Source organism: Giraffa tippelskirchi, chromosome 3 (assembly GCF_054371585.1).
Source record: "Giraffa tippelskirchi isolate mGirTip1 chromosome 3, T2T-mGirTip1v1.2.pri, whole genome shotgun sequence".
Taxonomy (NCBI): domain Eukaryota; kingdom Metazoa; phylum Chordata; class Mammalia; order Artiodactyla; family Giraffidae; genus Giraffa; species Giraffa tippelskirchi.
The window spans coordinates 4774806-4793945 of NC_137277.1; the positions used below are offsets into that span (position 1 = coordinate 4774806).

Consider the following 19140-nt stretch of genomic DNA (forward strand, 5'->3'; position numbering starts at 1 on the left):
GACTCCTCCCCGCCTGGCTGGGTGCTTTCCTCCTCTGCAATCTGCTTTCCACCAAAAAAAAAAGAAAAGAAAAGTGTTCTAAGTAGAGCGGAACTGAGGATGGGCTGCAGCCCGGATAAAGTCTTCCACTCCCTGGAGAGCCCAGCATGCCCCGTGGACGGCTGGTCCACCCCCAGCGCCTCTTATTCAAAGCATTCTTGACCCCGGAGCGAGCGCGCCCAACCCTGACGGCAGGCACGGCGCTACCACGAATGGGTTTTGCTTCTGCAGCACTTTGCCTGCACTGGAGCCCTCCTCCCATTCCCCAGACACCTTCTCGGGCCTCCTCTCCCTGTAGGTACTCTGTAGGGAACCCTATTTCAGGTGGAGACCAGAGGCCCAATCCATCACTGCTCGCCATCAACTTGCCGAGGGAGGTTGGGTGGTTAATTGACCCATCAGAACCTCGGAGGTTCCCAGAGCAAAGTCCACAAACAAGGACCACAGTGTCTCACCGGGTCAGATTGCTGAATACTAATCTTTTTTTTAAAGTGAGAATCTCCCATTGTTCTCGAGGGGACCTGGGTACCAGGTTGGGGGTGGATCTTTAGACATTCCTCCTCCTCGATTCTGGAAAAGTCTACACAAGGCTCATCTCCACCAGGCACAGAGCCAGCAGCACACTTTGGGATCCAGGCTCAGCACGTGGTTCTGCACGTTCACTCATTATCACACATGTCCAGGATCATTCCAATGCCGGCCAGGTTTCATTGATGAGGGTCTCACACCCTCTGGAAGAACACTTCTGCCTCATGACCCAGGTAAAGCCCGGAGCAGGTGACCCATCTGGGATATCTTTGGGAGGAGGTGTAGCGGTGGCCGTCAGGAAAGCTGTTTGCAGTCTGGGGGGCTCATGGAGAAGCTGGAGGGGCCAGACCCCACTCTCCACCCCTAGCCTCTTCCTGATGCCTCCACTGAGTCCACCCTTAAGGAATCCGAAGGCAGAGTCCTCCCATGACTTGTCCGTGAGTCAGTACCACTCCGCTCGCTCTTCACGGCCCCTCTGAATTCAGCACCTCCAAGAACATCAGTTCATGGAGGCAACCCGGCAAAGGCAAGGAATTTAGAAAGTGAAGTGAAGTTAAGCTGAAAGTGAGGGTTACCCACACTGACCACCGTCAGCACGGGGCAGGCCTCCCTCTCCTCCATCCCTGCACAGAAGGCAAAAAAAGAAGAGGGGAAGGATGAAGGGGAGGGGGGTTACAATCTGTAAATAGGGAGCTTCCCTGGTGGCTCGGGGGTAGACATGGGTTCGATCCCTGGTGCAGGAAGATCCCATATGCAGCGGAGGAGCTAAGCCCATGCGCCATAACTATGGAGCCTGTGCCCTAGAGTCTGGGAGGCGCAGCTACTGAAGCCCACACGCCTAGTCGGGGCCTTCAACAAGAGAGGCCACCTCGATGAGAAGCCCAAGAACCGCTGCAACTCAAGAGTAGCCTCCACCCTCGGCAACTGCAGAAAAGCCCGCACGGCAACAAAGACCCACCACAGCCAAAAATATTTAAGTAAAAATTAAAAAGAAATCGGCAAACAGGGGCCCTTCATAACACAACGCATTTGTAAACAAGATTAATCATTGGAAGTTGTTCAGTTCTTCCCTCCCACCCACCCCAGTGAAACCTATTTCAGAGCTGGGGGTGGGCGGGGGAAGGAGTCTTCTCTATATCCTTTCTTACAAGTCTGGTTCAGAACACTGAAAAAAGAAAAAAATCAAAATGCTGAAACAAGGTGTTTTTTTCCCCTCTGGATGAACTGTTTTACAATAAGCTACCTGCTGGAGTCAGGAAACCTGAGATCAATGACTTTCTGCTCCCACAGAAAACTCACACAAAGGGGGCTCTTGCTGAAGAGCCTTCGCAGAGAGACAGTCACCCGCACACAACTCTTTGCACACATTCCAGCTTTAATCTGGAACCATTTCTCTCCTCTGTTTCACCTCCTTTCCTTCTTCTCCATGGGGAACAGCTTCCATCCCAGGGCAAAACACCCCTCTCTCCATGTCTTTGCCTTGTCTGGAGCCAAAAGAGTGATGCAAGAGACGACAGAGGAAGGCTGGAGAGGGGCTGCTCCCTGGGCCCCAAGACGGAGCCCAGTTTCTTTACTATTAGATGTGTGATGCTCAGAGGGGGGAGAGGCGACCAAAATCAAAATAAATAGCCAACGGAAACAGGCAGCCCCTCCCTGGGCAGGGTAATTGCTCAGCATGAGCGTTAATCCAAACACATGAGAAAAATGGTTCCTGTTGAAGGACCCAGCGAGGAACACTCCTTACTGGAAAGGAAATGTGTTTACAACGTTTTATTTGCTCCTTAGTTTTTAATGCTGCTCTGGCCCCGCGTCCTGTAAACAGACCAGCCTTTCCATTCTCTGGCGGTGCCAGCAGAGCCAAAGATGGAACACACGAGTCGGTGCCAGAAATCTTGGGCGACGGAGGTCTCGTAGCTACAAGAACCCACGCCCAGCCCAGGGGCAGAGCTGAGAGGGGAGCTTGTTGGGCAGCAGTGGAGGAGAAGGGTGTGATTTGAAATCTAGGTGTGAAAATGGAGAGAAGGCTGCCTGGCTTGTGAGATCAGACTTTTCCTCTCCCTGGGGGGAGGAGGCAACAGAAAGTCTCCGTGAACCCAATGTGTCCGTCTGATCGAGTATTCTGCAGAGCCTCCTGGGTCTGTAGAGGCACTCAGCAGGTTCGGGAGAGAACGTGGCCTTGGGGAGAAAAAGCTTGACCGGTATTAGGGTCGCACAAAGCTGACGTGGTGTTGAGGGTCCCCAGGAAGTGGAATCACTGTTCCGAGGGCCAGTATCCAGGGATTATCATCTATGTTCTTGGCTGGAACTCAGTTCTAGCCCCTTAAAACAAACCAAGTAGCCAAAAGAGCTCGCCACAGCTGGGGAGATCCAGTGATGCCTTGTTCATGTTGGGGACACACAGACGTCACGGTGGAGTTCGCATCTGAAGCCTTTTCCCACACAGACGTAGAGATCTCGTGAGCCCAGAGGCATTGCAGATAGGTCCCCAGCATAGAGCTAAAAGCCCATGTTTATTGATTAAAGATGAGGCTAAGATACTCTCTGGAAGTGTCACTGCTAGAGGTCAGGTGGTGCCCTAAGACAGGAACCTGAGTTTCTGAATATGTACCTGAAAAAGAGCATCGTGCTTCCACAACCACCAACGGACATCCTCCTGAGGAATGAACAGGGAAGACACCTTAGAGAAAGCAACAGCGATTTGGGGCGGTTTTGTCACAGCAGCTTGCTGTGACTGATACAATTTTCATAGAGAAACTGTGACACTGTCCTCAGGGCAGGGACCTCACAGGCTGCGCTTTAGGGCAAGTCATTCAGTCTCCTGCACCTAACTCTCATCACCCATAACAACAAGGTCTTAATGCCATCTCACAAAGTTGCTGTGATTCACATGAGAAGCGTTGCCAGGAGCTTTCAGACCCTAACGCCCTGTAAGACATCAGGCTGTATTCTTTTCTTTTTGTTGGAATGTAATTGCTTTACGATGTTGTGTAAGTTTCTCATGTACCATGAACAGTGAATCAGCTATATGTATGAGTTATTCCCTCCCTCTTGAGCCTCCCTCCCACCCACCCTGCAAGGGCATCACCCAGGTGAGCTCCGGGGGCCATACAGCAGCTTCCCACTCACTGTCTGTTACACACGGCAGTGTTTATGTGTCAATGCTGTTCTCTCAATTCGCCCCCCTTCCCCCTGCCCTCCCTAGGCCCACCTGTCTGTTCTCCGTGTCTGCATGTATTATTTTCTGAACTGCCTGGTTTTTCTTGGCCAAGTGTCTTATCATTTCTTGAATGTTTGATATTGGTCCTGGTGGCCAGAGCCCACAGACGACACTCACTCCGTCCATATTCTGACTTTACTCATCTGTGTGAAGAAGACAGGGTGGTCTTTGAGTTCGTCTCTTTCCCCAAAGAGAAACTTCTGCCTATCTCTCTGCCCCCTCCCCACAGAAAGGCTGGTTAATCAGATGGCCAGTGGGAGCAGTCTCTTCTCTCGTTGGGTCTGCTTGCTCTAGAGTGATGTCTCTTCCCTTGCTTTCTGTCCTCCAGTGTTAAGCCCTTGGACCTAGGAAGGCCCATTCCTCAGGAGGATGTGCCCCAGGACCCAGGAAGTCCATCCCCTTTAGCAGGGAATCTGGTCACCATGGTCCAACTTCTCTGTTTGCAACTTGCTGGAAACATTCACGATGGGGTGGAGACCAGACAGGCAGCATCATCCATGCAGATTCTCCAGGAGTACTAACTATGAGTTTGTTTGGCAAATGCGATTCATGGTTTTATATGTGCAGTTCTTGACCAACCAGACCGTAAGTAGGATCCTAAAGGCAAAGGACATCCCATACGTCTTGTGCTTTTCTTCTATTTCTCTCTCTATTAGACACAGTGAAATTCTTTAAAACTGTGATCTAAACTTCTGATTTAAAATTTTTCTTTCCTATCTTAAAAATCACTCTGCATGCATGCTAAGTCACTTTAGTCATGTCTGACTCTTTGCTACCCTATGGGCTGTAGCCCACCAGGCTCCTCTGTCCACGGAATTCTCCAGGCAAGAATACTGGAGTGGGTTGCCATGCCCTCCTGCAGGGGATCTTCTCGACCCAGGGATCAAACTTGTGTCTCTAATTTCTCCTGCATTGGCAGCAGGGTTCTTTACCAATAGCGCCATCTGGGAAGCCCCTAAAAATGGCCCTAGCTCTCAGATAACTGGCAAAAACCAGGCATATTCTACTTCAAGAAGAGATTCTGCAGAAAAAACAACCAATCAAGGAACAAGCACAATTTTTCTGCTGTTCAGGAAACACTTTATTGATTAATAGGCAGTCAAAAAAAGAAACAAAAAAAACCCACCAGGCAAGTTTAGTGGTACACACAGTAAGAGATCATGAATAGGGAAAACCAATCCCACATCTTCCTTGTATACCTACCAGGTAAAAGCCAAGGGGCTACGACTGAAGACTTCTGAGCTGGAGGTCTCCAGTGACCTTGGCTTTGGCTAGGGACCCCAAAAGGCTGATGCCTCTTTCTTTACCACAGAACTTTTTGTATGTCATTTACTGCGCTTGTTCTGAACTTGTTTTAGACTTTTTTTCTCCCAATACTCTGTTTCTCTCATAAAAGCAGAAACAGGGTCACTTATTACACTTTCAAATTTATTCCTTTAGGGTCCCTAGCCAATGCCAGATGCTTTAAGAGAATGTGACAGAGTGGGAGGTCACAACTGATTGAGAGGGAATAATAAACCCAGGAAGGCTTCCTAGAGCAGGCATTTGAAACGACCTTTAAGGATGAACAGGATTTCAGTAGCCTGGCTACCCAACACTGGTCTGCCCAGCAGACTCATCCAGGAAGAACTGCCAGCGGATTAAAACTCATGCTGAGTTCAATCAAAAATCGCCACTGGAGTGTGACAGGAACTTGCCTAATTAAGCAATCTCAGGACATTTCCCAGCTCCTGACTGCACGAGTAGCGGTGGGGACACTATATCCGGGTGGGCTGGTGCGAGGTCTTCTCCACGGATGGTTAGCAGGCTGGCCTGGAAAAGGGCTTTGGGGGTCTGACATGGAGCAATGTGCATCGGTATGCTGTACCCCACAATGGGTGGGTATCAGGGACCGCCATCAAGCAGACCTGAGTACCTGGATCTCTACCTGAGTACCTGGATCTCTGAGTACCTGGACCTCTACCTGAGTACCTGAATCTCGATCTGGGTACCTGGATCTCTACCTGAGTACCTTGATCTCTACCTGGGTACCTGGATCTCTACCTGAGTGCCTGGATCTCTGCCTGGGTACCTGGATCTCAACCTGAGTGCCTGGATCTCTACCTGAGTACCTGGATCTCTGAGTACCTGGATCTCTACCTGAGTACCTGGATCTCTGAGTACCTGGACCTCTACCTGAGTACCTGAATCTCGATCTGGGTACCTGGATCTCTACCTGAGTACCTTGATCTCTACCTGGGTGCCTGGATCTCTACCTGAGTGCCTGGATCTCTGCCTGGGTACTTGGAGCTGCAGCACTTCAGACTGAAGGTGTTTCCAGCAAAGGATAGAGAATGTGCCCTCTAGTTTGGTTCCACTGAGGCTCATTCTTGGAAACTGGAGAGACTGGGTGGCTGTCCATCCCCTGGGGACTGGACATCTCCACGGGTTCTCAGCCTTACCCAACCAACAGAAATTGATGACAGACCAGACAAGAAATTCAGGCAAGGCTTTGTTCAGACTCCTGCTACAGCAGCGGGCAATGAAGACAAGTAACAGGCCCCCTTGCTTGCTCCCCAAGTGGAGGGAGCTGGTTCCTTCCACGGGGTGAGGACAGGAGGCAGGTCTGGGGGTCAGGCGGAGGGGGGGCCTGGGTGGGCAAACCTGGGTGGTGCTGTGTGCAGGGGAAGTGTGCAGGACCCTGCTTTTGCTCTCGACCCCGTTTTTGCTCCAGGCTCCTCAAAAGTGGCAGGTGGGTTTTGAGTCTTTCTGTATGTTATCGTCCAGCATTTGCCCCAACTGCACATCACAGTCATTTCTAGTCCTTGCAGTCTCTTTGCATTTTGTTCTGGAGGAGATGCTGTCTAGGTACAGCAGTGTCCCAGGTCCCAGCCAGTCTCATGTGGAGAGTGACAAGCCCAGTCAGTTCACCGTTAGGCATTTCAGGCCAAAATCATGTGTTCACTGTGAAAAAGCTTAGAAACCAGGAGGTCTGTGTCTTTTTTCCAGTGGTGGTGATGATGCTTATTTTAATAAGAGGCACAAGCTTCTCCCAACAGCCTGGGACCTGACATTTGAAATGCTCAGGAAAGGGGAGGGAGGAGACCCCCCAAGGACCACCTGGTGAGTTTGCAGCCCTGAGCCACTGCACCACGGTCATGGTTAACCCCCGGGGCAGCTGGAGCCCTGAACACAGGCGGCTTCACACCCAGGACGACAAGGCTCCCACACTCTGTTTTCCCTGCCTCGCCAAAGCCCAGGGCTGAGTTATCAGAGAAGGTGGGAGCTGGTGGCCGGGGGGCAGGCAAGGAGGAAGGAAAGAAGGAGACGGAAAAAATCTTTTTTAAAAAACCCTTCGACAGAACCAGATAACCTGGAGTACACGGTGATCCGTGCCGGACAGCATACAAACGCCAAAAGGCAAGTCCAGGACGGGCCAACTTAAGACTTAATATTTGCCTTTCACTGAGCAAACTAATAAATCCCCTACAGTTTTAGCCATACAGAGTTCCCAGTTTTTATTTATTGGTCAAAACGGCAGGCAGGTTTTTTTCTGCCTCCCAGTCACCTCGGGCAAACAGCGGTCCCCCTCCCCCTGGCCTGTCATCAGTCTGTGTGTCTATTTGCCTTCTCCTTCGACAAACTCTTGCTTGGTGCAGCTGACAACAAGTGCAAACAGCTTTGAAGTAGTCGTCGGTAATGGACTTCCTAAGACAGCCCTGTCTTTGGCTGGTGCGGCCGAAGGCAAAGCAAGAGTTACCCGTCAGTCACGGGCTGCATCAGACAAGGCTTAGAACTTGACATACGGGAGGAGAACTTGGAGGGTCATTAAGACCACTCACCACCTCCCCCATTTTATTGATGGGAAAACTGAGACCTGGAGAAAAGGCTTGAGTGACTTATACATGATCCTGGAGCAAGCTGAAATTAGCCCGGGGACTTCCCTGGAGGTCCAGTGGTTAAAACTCTTTGCTTCTATTGCCAGAGGCGAGCGTTCAATCCCTGGTCGGGGAACAAAGATCCCACACACCATGAGACACAACCAAAAAATAAATAAATAGATAGATAAACAACTGCTGGCTACTTTTTAAAAACTTAAAAAGAGAAAAAGAAATTGAGGCTAGGACTAGAGCCAGAGCGAAAAAAAAAATAGCAAATCTTTTAAGTCATGAACTCTATCCCTCCATATGGAGACACTGTGGACGGCAAGGCTAGAAGGGGTTTTGGGGAATGTGTGACGTGACTACCTCATTTTACATGGAAGGAACTAAGAAGCGGGACTTCCTGGGACAAAAACTCAGGTCTCCTTGTCTCCCCACTCTGTGCTTTTTTATCAGCATAAGACACACAGCTGGACCCAGAAACGAGATGCCTTTGGCTCGCTATCGGATGAGGAAATTGACACATGTGGACACTTGGCCGCCCATGAAGTACTCCTTAGAATTCTGCTTTCCCCCCTAAGGCTGGACGTCATCCAACCTTCTCTCCCAGGTCTCTCTCAAGCTGCCAGAAAGGCTGCCTCCCCCAGGGCCTGCCCATCCCTCATCCAATGCTGCAAACGGGATTCCTGCACTAGCCAGGGGTAGATCTAGATAAGAGCGATGCTCTAGACCACTTCAGGCTCTGGGGATCTGGGATTCGACGTGGATGAGAAGACAAGAAAAGAGAGAAAAAGAGGAAACTGCTGCTTTTGGCATCACAGTGGGACTTCTTCTGGAACCAATGACCACGTGTGGGGTATAAAAATGAAGGAAACATCTGAAATGAATCCTTTTTTAAAAAAAAAGAAAAATGACACCCCAGGAGCTGGCCAGTGTTCCTTCAACGGCAGTGAAGGCACGGGGATGCAGGACAGGGAGAAAGACCCACGTGCACGAGGTTGGGTCTTAATCTCAACAGGTGTGTAACAACAGTCATTTCTAGATGCTTGCGTGCTCATCTCTACCTAGTAGGTGATGACCTCCGCCCCCCCGCCAGGGCCACCACACAAGATGAGCGCGGTTAGATGAGATGCTTAAGCCTGTCTTTCAGCAGAAGACATAAAGCCTTGATCCTCTGACAAGAAGCAACAACTTCAGGATGGCATGCAATCCTGAAAGCCTGGCTTTAACTAACCTGGAAAGAACCTGTAATTTGCATTCAGGTTGTTCTCACTTGTCATGAACACCCCAAACTGAGGCTGGCACAACCTCCTTCTCCTCTACCCACTGCTACCACTATCAAGTTCCGCTGCCTTATCCCAGATAAAGCCAGTGTCTGGAAAGGGAAGGGAATTGGGGGAGGGGAGTTCCGAGTCAACGGCATCTGAGTTGACCTTGAAGGTTATCCAGGAGACTTCAGACAGAAAGCACACACTTCGGCCCAATTTACATGGCCCTGATATTTTAAGGCACCCTAGAGTTCAAAGGAATTTCAGGAAGTCTTCCAGTCAACCCCTTCACTCTCCAGACAACACCATCCTGAAGGTTTTTAGCTCTTAGTCTGTCTAGCTAAGATGCAGAAATTTTCTTCTTGGCTCTTATTCTATACAAATGTGTGCTTGCATCACACACACACACACACACACACACACACACACACACACACACATCCCATAGTCTATTTTCCATTGTTTCCAGTAGCTGTATTATTTTTGTTTCATCATGAGCTGTTTTGTTCTCAACAGAAAAGGTTCAGTTCATCAGCAGGACTTGGGTTTTGTAGGGCCCCATCTATGGTCAGGACACACTGGAAAGAGGGGTCCTCTAGAAACACCATCAACTCTGGCCGCTGGATAGTCTGTCATGAAACACGGTGTTCTGACCTGGACTCCAACTGCCCCGCTGGGAGCTGATCACGCATCTGTGTCAACAGAAGACATGTTCGTGTTCTGCTTGTCCAGATGTGCACTTGCGTGCAACCCGAACCAAGAAAGCTGAACATGGGCAACGCTAGTCTTCAGGATCCAGCTCCTTGCGAGAGCCCCTCCAACGTCCTAGCATCTTTAGAGCCTGAAGGATTTCTGCACAGACCTGTATCAGTCTGGAGCCTGCAGGGCCAGACCCCACATACATGAGGAGGGATGCTCTTCCAAGGCTGCTTGTACAGCAACATGCCAACACCGGCCTTTTCAGAAGGAGCAAAATGTAAGATCAGTTGACTTACGTGTAGTGAACTATTCGCTCTATATCCAGCTGAGAAGTGAAGGAGTGAAAGAGAAGCACTGCTGAGTCCAAAGGCACAGGAGATGTGAGAGGTGGGGAGCAGGAAAAAACCCTCTGGTTTCCAAGGACTGGTGAGGGGCGGTCTGAAGACCAGGCACCAGCAGAAGGAGTTATAAGGTCCAGGATCATGGCATCACCTTCAACTGGAGGTGGCCTCCTGTTCACGCAGGCCAACACAGATCGGATTCCTCAGGCCGAGGTTCTTTGCTTTCTCCTCAAACATCTTCTTAAATCCAGAAGTTCCTTTAGCTTCCAGAATGTGTGTCTGTGTTAGTCACTCAGTAGCTTCCAACTGTTTGCGACCCCATGGACCTGTAACCTGCCGAGCTCCTCTGTCCATGGGACAAGAATACTGGAGTGGGTTGCCATTTCCTTCTCCAGGGGATCTTCCTGACCCAGGGATTGAACCCAGGTCTCCTGTGTTGCAGGCGGATTCTTTACCAACTGAGCCACCAGGGCAGCCCATTCTCCAGAATAAGACTTCTCATTCCAATCAAGAGTGCTTGCCTCTTAAGAGAAGGTCCCATCTTAGCTCCTTGGGATCCTCATGGTTACACTGAGGTTCCTGGTGGGGACTGTGGGCGAGAGGAACAGTTCTCCACCTGTCCTGCCTTCCAGGCCTACGGACCAAAAAAAACAGCATCAGAGTGAGAGTCTGCCTTCCATCCTTTCAATGGATGTCTTTCAACAACGAACATCACCTTACTGCCTTTAATACAGGATGTTCTAGCTACTGAATAGTATATTGTTGATGTTCTTTAGTCGCTCAGTCATGTCTTACTCTATGTGACCCCCATAGACTGTAGCCCACCAGGCTCCTCTGTTCATGGAATTTCCCAGGCAAGACTACTAGAGTAGGTCACCATTTCCTTCTCCAGGGGATCTTCCCAATCCAGGGATCGAACTCACACCTCCTGTATTGGCAAGCAGATTCTTTACTGCTGAGCCTCCTGGGAAGCCCGATGCTCCTTCAAGCAGCATTTTAGTTAAGGTGGGGAAAAGGCCTATTTATACTGTTCAAGTTTCCTTGGTGGCTTAGATGGTAAAAAATCCACCTGCCAATGCGGGGTTCGATCCCTGGGTTGGGAAGATCACCTGGAGAAGGCAACCCACTCCAGTGTTCTTGCCTGGAGAATTCCATGAACAGTGGAACCTGGCAGGCTACAGTCCATGGAGTCTCAAAGAGTCGGACATGACTAACTGACTATACATACTGTTCAAGGAACTCTGTACACTGAATCATTGCTGGGACCCCTCCATACAAGTCTTACCACTATACCATAGCTGATTTTAAAAACCAAATACAGCTCAGAAGAAGTGGACAATTCTGTTTTTCAGCCTGTGAGCTATGGGGTCAGGAGCATGGAGGGGTCAGACCACCCAGTTTACAGATGAAAAAATCGAGGCACAGAGAGGCCACGGTTCTCAGTACAGGATGACAGGCATCTGGTCCCTAATCCTGATGTTCACTTCAGCTGGAACATCTCTCTGGTTTCATAGGTTGTTGTTCAGTTGCTCAGTCGTGTCCGAATCTTTGCAACCCCATGGACTGCAGCACACCAGGCTTCCCTGTCCTTCACTATTTCTCAGAGTTTTCTCAAACTCATGTCCATTGAGTCCATGATGCCATCCAACCATCTCATCCTCTGTCACCCCCTTCTCACAATACCCTTAACAACTGGTTAGGAGATGGTCCAGAGTGGATGAGGGAGGAAGTGGAAAAATACAATTTAACACATTTCCCTTCTGCACTGGGGACTGTAAATACGTGAAGATGGACTTGGACTTATGCTTTCCTGGCTTCCTACTACCCCACCTAACTCCCCATTTCTGAGCAACAAATACACTGAGTGCCAAGAAGTGCCCTCAGGGGACTTCCTCATCTTAAAATTGCTGAGACCTTCCCTGGTAGCTCAGCTGGTAACGAACCCACCTGCAATGCTGGAGACCTGGGTTAGATCCCTGGGTTGGGAAGGGATCTTTCCAGGACCAAACCGGGGTCTCCTGCATTGGCAGGTGGATTTTTTACCATCTGAGCCACCAGGGAAACTTGAACAGTTTAAATAGGGCTCTTCTCCTCCTTAACTAAAATACTGCTTTTAGAAGCAGCGTTGGGCTTCCTAGGCGGCTCAGCGGTAAAGAATCCGCCTGCCAAGGCAGGAGGGACGAGTTCCATCCCTGGGTTGGGAAGAGCCCCTGGAGGAGGGCATGGCAACCCACTCCAGTATTCTTGCCTGGAGAATCCCCATGGACAGAAAAGTCTGGCAGGCTACCGTCCACGGGGTCGCACAGAGCCGGACAAGACTGAGACTAAGCACACACACGGTCACGAATGCAGATAAATCTGGGCTCCGCACGTCTCCGACTCCATCACCGCCAACCCCTGAGAAATCACCTGCAAACATGCTCGTTCACAAGCATCACATGGGATGAGATGCTGAGAAGGCAGATCGAAGCCAGACAGGCGCGCTCCACTCCTGTCGGCCACAGCAGAGAGGCAACGCTGACCGACCCTGAGGCCAGGAGGACCTCAGCATCAGAGGGACATGCACGGAGGACGCCGGGTGCAGGAGGGCCAGCAGGCCCCTCTGTCCCTCCACGGAGAGGTCGCGGCTCAGCCTGGCGCGAGGGAGCTCTCCTCCTTCCTTGGGGCTCTGGCTAAACCCCGGGTGGGGATGAAGCCAGAGAGAGGGGTGCCGATGGTCAGAGACGGCAGGACGTCACCATAAGCGCCTTGGGGAGGGAGAAGATGCTTCAAGACGTTTGCCCGCAGGAGTACTGTGGAAGGAGAGACTCTGCAGGCAGGAGTCAGCACCCCAAAAAGCCAGCCCAGCAGCCTTCACAGAGGCACCCTGGTGCTCCAGGTGGCCAAGAGGGAGACCGGAAGTCTCTCCCTCCAGACACTCTTTCCCTGGGATCCCGAAACGCCCCCAACAACCCCAAAGTTCTGCTAAACTTTCTGGTTTCCATGTTCCCCCTCCTCAGATGCCAGCAGCCCCCTGAGCTGAACCAGGGAGGACCAGGGAGAAGGCCTTTCCCCAAGGAGACCACACGGTGAGCAAATGAATTGGCAGCTGCCTGTGAATCACTCGGGGACTTCCTTCTCGTCTCCCGGCAACCGCATGCACTCCGCACCGGGACATTAAACACAGCCGGGAACACTGGGAGGCATGCGCAAAACAAAACAAAAAGCCAAATACAGCACCGCTCCCCCCACCCCCGATTCATCCCAGCCCCACGGACCCAGCCAAGGGGGCCAGAGGTGGTGGGGGAGAGGGTGGAAACAAGAGCCTCCACCCAGGGGAGGAGAATGAGGTTAGGACCAGCCTAAGCAGGGCCGGACACACCCTTGCCCCACACCAAACTCTTCTGGGTCTAGCATTTGTATTTGGCCAAAGACACACCTCTGTTAGCCCAGAGAAAGGCACTGGGCCAGCAGATTAGTGGGCACCTGGAGATCTGAAAGATCACTTAGAAACCCAGACTCGGGGGTGGGGTGGGGGGTTAGGAAGCTGACGGTGGTTGAGACACTAGGTTGGATTCCCTGCCTCTCCCTGTAGCATCATTCTCCAGGTTAAGTCAGCTGCTAACTCCAGGGCCAGGTCCCCTCCCCCCATCTTTTCCCACTCGAATGTTTCCCTGCCTGTTGCTATGGCCACTAAGAGCTGGTTAGACAGGACTCCAACACGCCGCCTTGCCCTTCAGACCCTGCCTGTTTGAAAACACCCAGGACAGAAGTAGAACGCGTGTTAAGAGTCTACAGGTGGAACAACCCCTGGAGAAAAACTGGGGACCAGGAAAGGAAGAACAGTAGCAAGAGGGTCCCTGTGAAAGGCTGAATGCGTGTGCATGCATGCTCAAGTAGCGTCTGACTCTCTGCCACCCCATGGACCGTAGCCCGCCACGCTCCTCTGTCCTTGGGATTCTCCAGGCAAGAACACTGGAGTGGGTCACCATGCCCTCCTCAGGGGATCTTCTCGACCCAGGGACGGAACCCACATCTCTTGCTTCTCCTGCTTTGGCAGCCAACAGGTTCTTTACCACTGTGCCAGCTGGAAAGCCTGACATGCTGAATATCAGCCCCCAAAGATGTGTCTTAATACCTCTGCAAGCTGTGAATGTTACCTTCTACAGCAAGAGACTGCGCAGGTGTGAGCAAGTCAAGGATCTTGAGAGGCAGAGATGGTCTTGGATGACTGGGGGAGAGGGGACACATATAATCACGTGTCCTAGTAAGAGGGAAGCAGAGGGAGGTGTGACACAGGAGAAGGAGCAGGAGGTGTGACGACAGAAGCGGGAGGCTGGAGGGAGTGTTTCAAGGAAGGAAGCAGGAGGCAAGGGAAGCAGGCGGTCTCCAGAGGCTAGAAAGGCCAGGAAATGAACCCTTCCCGAAAGCTTCCCCAAGGAAACGGCCCTGCAGACACTTGACTTCAGCCCAGTGAAAGTGGCCAATGAAAGAGACTGTGAGAGAAGTGAGTGTGGTTTCAAGCCACGACGTTCGTGATGATCTTCTTGCACTATATAGGAAACCGAGCTTGTCAATCAGGGCATGCCTCGTCTGCTTCCCCACAGACCTAGAGAAGAGGGTTGCTGGCTGTTCTTGGTTGGGGTTGGGGGACTGGCAGTGGGATGAAGTCCAAGGCACTGGAGGATACCCAACTACATCCCTGGCCTCCAGCCTCGAGAAGCCAGGAGCAGCCCCCCTCAGTGTGACCACTGAAAATGTCTCGGACACTGGCATGTGTCTGGCATTGGGGGTGGGGGTTGGGGAACAGCAGAATCCCTCCCACCGACAATCACTGCCTCTGAGGTGCAGCCCTTTCTTGACTTCGGCTGCACCTGAGAATCACCTGACAAGCTTTTCAAAATTCCCACGCCTGGGGCTCGGCCCAGCCTGGGGAAGCCGGAATCGCCTAGGGTGGGACGAGGCAGCAAAGCCGTGCCGCTGATTCTGATGGGTGGCGGGTGCTGAGAACCGCTGCACGTTGCAAAGGGCCAGAGAGCCCAGAGGAGAGAAGAAGAAGAAGGTAGCGATACACCTGACTCCCGACGACAGCCAGGACGCAAGACACACCGAGGCAGAAACCGCCACCAGGCTCACCAGGGCAGACTTGGGAATGCGCATCCCAGCTGCCGGACAGGGTGACTGGCTGGCATGGAATTCCTGATGGCTGTGTCACCTCGTTTCCCATCAGAACAGGGTGGACGCCTCGCAGGAAGGTGTCTCCCAGGAATAACCACACAAAGCCTCAGCCTCCTCCGCTCATAAAGACAGCACAAAATGAGCCAGCTCCCACCCAACGCTATAAACATGAACTCACTGGACAAGATGCACCATCTCAGTAAAAACAGTGATACTGCGGTGGGGCCAGTTTAGGAACGGGGAGTCTCCATTCTCCATCCAATTGGTAAACTCCCCAGGCACCGAAACCAGAATCCTCCCACAGGGATGCACTCTGAGCAAGGAGAGACTTCACGTCTCGAAAACTGTCCTGATAATAACCTTGGCTGGTGGTCCCTACCCAGGTCGGAGCGGGAAGGGAGGAGAGAATCAAATGAGAAGCCAACCGCTGAGCAAGAGACAGAGCTGAACAGGTTGATGCTCTGACTTCTTGCAAAGAAGGATGCGGTCACGTGCAAGTTCTCTCTCCTGCTGGGACTGTCTTTTTCCTTCATTATTTCATCCCCAGCCTTCCTGGCCGAAAGGCTGAGCCAAGCATTTCCTTATTTCCTTTGGCCCAAATCTTGAAGTCCGGGATGTCACTGGGGGAAGCAGAGGGGAGGAGGAAGAGGAAGGAAAAAATTAAAAAAAAAGAGGAGGATGGGAAGGAGGTGGGGAGGAAAGAGAGAGAGGAGGACAGAGGAGGAGGGGAAAAGAGAGAGGCTCACAGCTACAGGATGAACAGGCCCTACCTGGCCACCAGATGGGAAGATGGGCAACAGGTGTGCATTGGGCTCTCTTTGCAGGGCCCCCAACCTGCAGGATCTAACGCCTGATGGTCTGAGGTGGAGCTGATGCAACAATAATAGAAATAAAGCGCACAATAAATGCAATGTGCCTGAATCATCCCCAAACCATCCACCCCTCCAACTTGGGTCTGTGGAGAAACTGTCTTCCAGGAAACCGGTCCGTGATGCCAGACCAAGTCGGGGACCACTGTCCTACAGAAGAGGCGAACTCCCTCTGGGTCTTTATGAGGCGAAGGCTCAGTGGGATGGAGCCTCCCAGCACACACCCTTCCCTTCCACGGGATTCTTCATGCACCTGCTTGGAACAAAGCAGAGAGATCCAGGGCTGCACCAGGGCTGTCAAAGAGGAAAGGAGCCCAGGGGCCTGGTCTGGGCATTGAACAGGTTCCTGGGCAAAGAATCTAGGGCTTTGGGGCTCCCCCTGGCCATTTCCAAGGCTCCCACATTCCCTTCCTACATCCCGCCCTTCCCCGCAGAGTTGGAATGCATCTCACTCTTCACTAGAGCGGCTGAAGTGAACTGAACTAGAACCTCTGGGTTCCCTCCAGCTTGTAACCCTCGTGTGCTCATGTCCCGACTCTTGCAAACCCGTTGACAAATAAGCTTTAGGAAGCTTCCAGATGTTCCACTTGCAGGGTGGTGTTTCTCTGCCTCTGTCTCCAGGGGTCCACTCATGAGGCCCAGCAGCCTGCCTGCCCGGGTGGAATCTGAGGGGGCCAAGAGGTATTGCCCAGGGGCGGGCAGGGAGACGCCCTTTCCTGCAGGACCACACTCAACCACTGCGTTCATCACCTCCACCCCTGCAAAGACAAGCCCTTCTACACCCCGGGTATTCTCCCGCCCTCCCCACGCCCTGTTTCTTTCACTCTTCCAGGTGAGCCCTGCATCCCTGGGGTTTGATTCATGCAGTGAGAACACCTCAGAGCAACAACAGAGGAGCAGGTCCGCGACTCCCAAACGAAGAAGCTTCGTCCTCTGTGAGCATCCATCACACCTCTCCCTTAAAATTCTCATCAGACAGCCCCTGTAACGCAGAGCCCAGGACCAAACAACACGGGGCAGCTCTTCCACATAAGATGCTAAGTCAACACCGGCAGAGACATCTTAGGAGCCGGACCGGCCAGAACAACAAGGGAACAGCCCCCACGGGGCTGCTGGCCTCTGATCTCTAGGAAGCTAACTGCCAACGGGCAGCCGTGTACACACACAGCCACGCACACACCCTTCCCCACACGCACACCCCTGAGGGATTCTTTGCACAAGGTGACGCGGTGTCCCTTTGATGCTCGCCGGATGTGTTCTCATTGGGTGAAAACCAGACCTCAATAAAACCGGGCATTATCAAGAGGCCGCTGGTGGGTGATTGCACCCGCCTGTTATCTCCGTGGCCCTGGGTGGGGCCGCTCTGTGGTTCTCCACGGAAAAGCATTAACTTCTAGGTGGATCAAAGACCCTTCCGAACCGGCCGACCCGGATCTCTTGTTTATCCGCAGGGGATTGTTCCCAAAGATGGACTTTAAGATAACTGGGACCCCAGTCCCAGACTGGCTCAGTCATCTGCTTATCTATCACCCAGTATGTCGCTCGGGGGCCGCCTAACGGCCAATCACAAGGGCCTTCTGCTCTCTCGCTTTTCCAGGTGGCCCGTTTAACAACAGAGAGTAGGGGCCTGGGCCCCGGAGTGTCCTGGCCCTGCTGCAAGCTGGGGACCTGGGGGCAGAGAGACACCTACTTGGGGATCTCTCCATGAATCACACCAGGGAGGGGGTGTTCCAGAGAGCAGGGTGTTTACTACACTCTTTCCTCGAGCGGGAGAGACCGACGGTTCCTAGACAGACAGGCCCCACTCTTGGGCCCTGAAGTCCCTGGTTGGACTCTACTGTCTACTCTGATGTTCAAGGGCCCAGGATCCACCCACGGGAGGACCCAGAGGGACCTCTGAGCCAGTCTGGCTCTGGACCACCCGTCGGCCTGGTGGGGAAGTGCACGTGCGCTTAAGGACGGCAGGTCTGGCGGCCCGGGCGCCTCCCCAGCCTTCCTTGGCTCCACGCGGGTCTGGCAGCTGCACGGGGCGGCCAGGCTGTTCCTTCTGTTCAGAGTGCCCACTCCGTGTGCAGCCCTGACGAGGCACATGAAGGAACAGAGGGGGCAACCAGCAAGTGAACCGCTTGCAGCTCAGTGGCAGGCCTGTGCGCTAAGTTGCTTTAGTCGTATCCAACTGTTTTGCGATCCCTGTGAGCTGCAGCCCACCAGGCTCCCCTGTCCATAGGGATTCTCCAGGGAAGAAGACTGGAGTGGGTTACCATGCCCTCCTCTAGGGGATCTTCCTGACCCACGGATTGAACGGTGCGTCTCTTATATCTCCTGCGGTGGCTGGCGGGTTCTTTAGCACTAGTGCCTGAGAAGGCCTCAATCCCACCAACAGGGAGAACTCCAGGAAGCACATGCCCCTGGAGAAGCTTCACTTAATGATATGGAGTCAGATCAAGGTTCACTTTCAGAGTCCCAGGCACCTGAGCTCAATCCTCTCTAACCCACCTGTAAAACAGGAATTACACTCATCCTGCCTCCCCGGTAGGGGTGTTATGAGGACTGAGGCTCAGGAAGTAGTGTTTGTCTTTATTACCGTATTTCACTATAGCGTTGTCTCTATGAAGGAGTCTACGGAACTTCCCTGGTGGTCCAGTGGCTAAGACTCTGCAGTCCCAATGCAGGGGGCCTGGTTGGGGAACTAGATCCCACACGCAGCAACTACAGATTCCACAGCCGCAACGGAGACTTGGCGCAGCTAAATAAATATTTTTTAAGAAAGAATCCAGGTAGCACGTTTTCAAGGGTGGAAGAAGAAGTGCACGCCTTGGTTAGATCCCTGGTGTGGACCAGACATGAGAGGCGTTTGAAACGCCAGCTTGATCTTCCATCACTGCTTTTCCCCTCCTTTTTTAAAATCAGTGAAGTCGTTTCTGGCATCGAGAGGGACGCTTACCTCTTTCCACGCTCCCTCATCTGCCCCTAAAAGCCTGAGCACTCCACGTGCAGGGAGCTGGCAAGGGAGCCAGGGGTCACGAGCGGGTGATAAAGAGCCGTTTCCAAGACAGCCCCACTGCGAGCACGGCCACGGACAGTCCAGGGGCTGCGCCCTTGATTCCAGCCCAGCTGAGGCCACCGGGGACCCCAGCGTTGCCATTGTTTAATCGTGAAATG

General features: G+C 52.4%; 1 protein-coding gene across 7 annotated transcripts in view; it reads right to left on the minus strand.

The window, feature by feature from the left end:
- Positions 1–19140, minus strand: part of LOC145542457 (uncharacterized) — a 209578-nt gene that overhangs the window by 45107 nt on the left and 145331 nt on the right. Inside the window, exon 3 of one of the 7 annotated variants that reach the window (XR_014079862.1) lies at positions 6155–10586. The exons of 2 other annotated variants lie outside the window; for them this stretch is intronic. The gene's annotated coding sequence lies outside the window, so the exon portion shown is untranslated. Of the gene's footprint in view, positions 1–6154; positions 10587–19140 lie in introns of those variants that run through there. 4 more of the 7 variants (XR_014079867.1, XR_014079866.1, XR_014079869.1 and 1 more) reach the window with 4 other exon arrangements.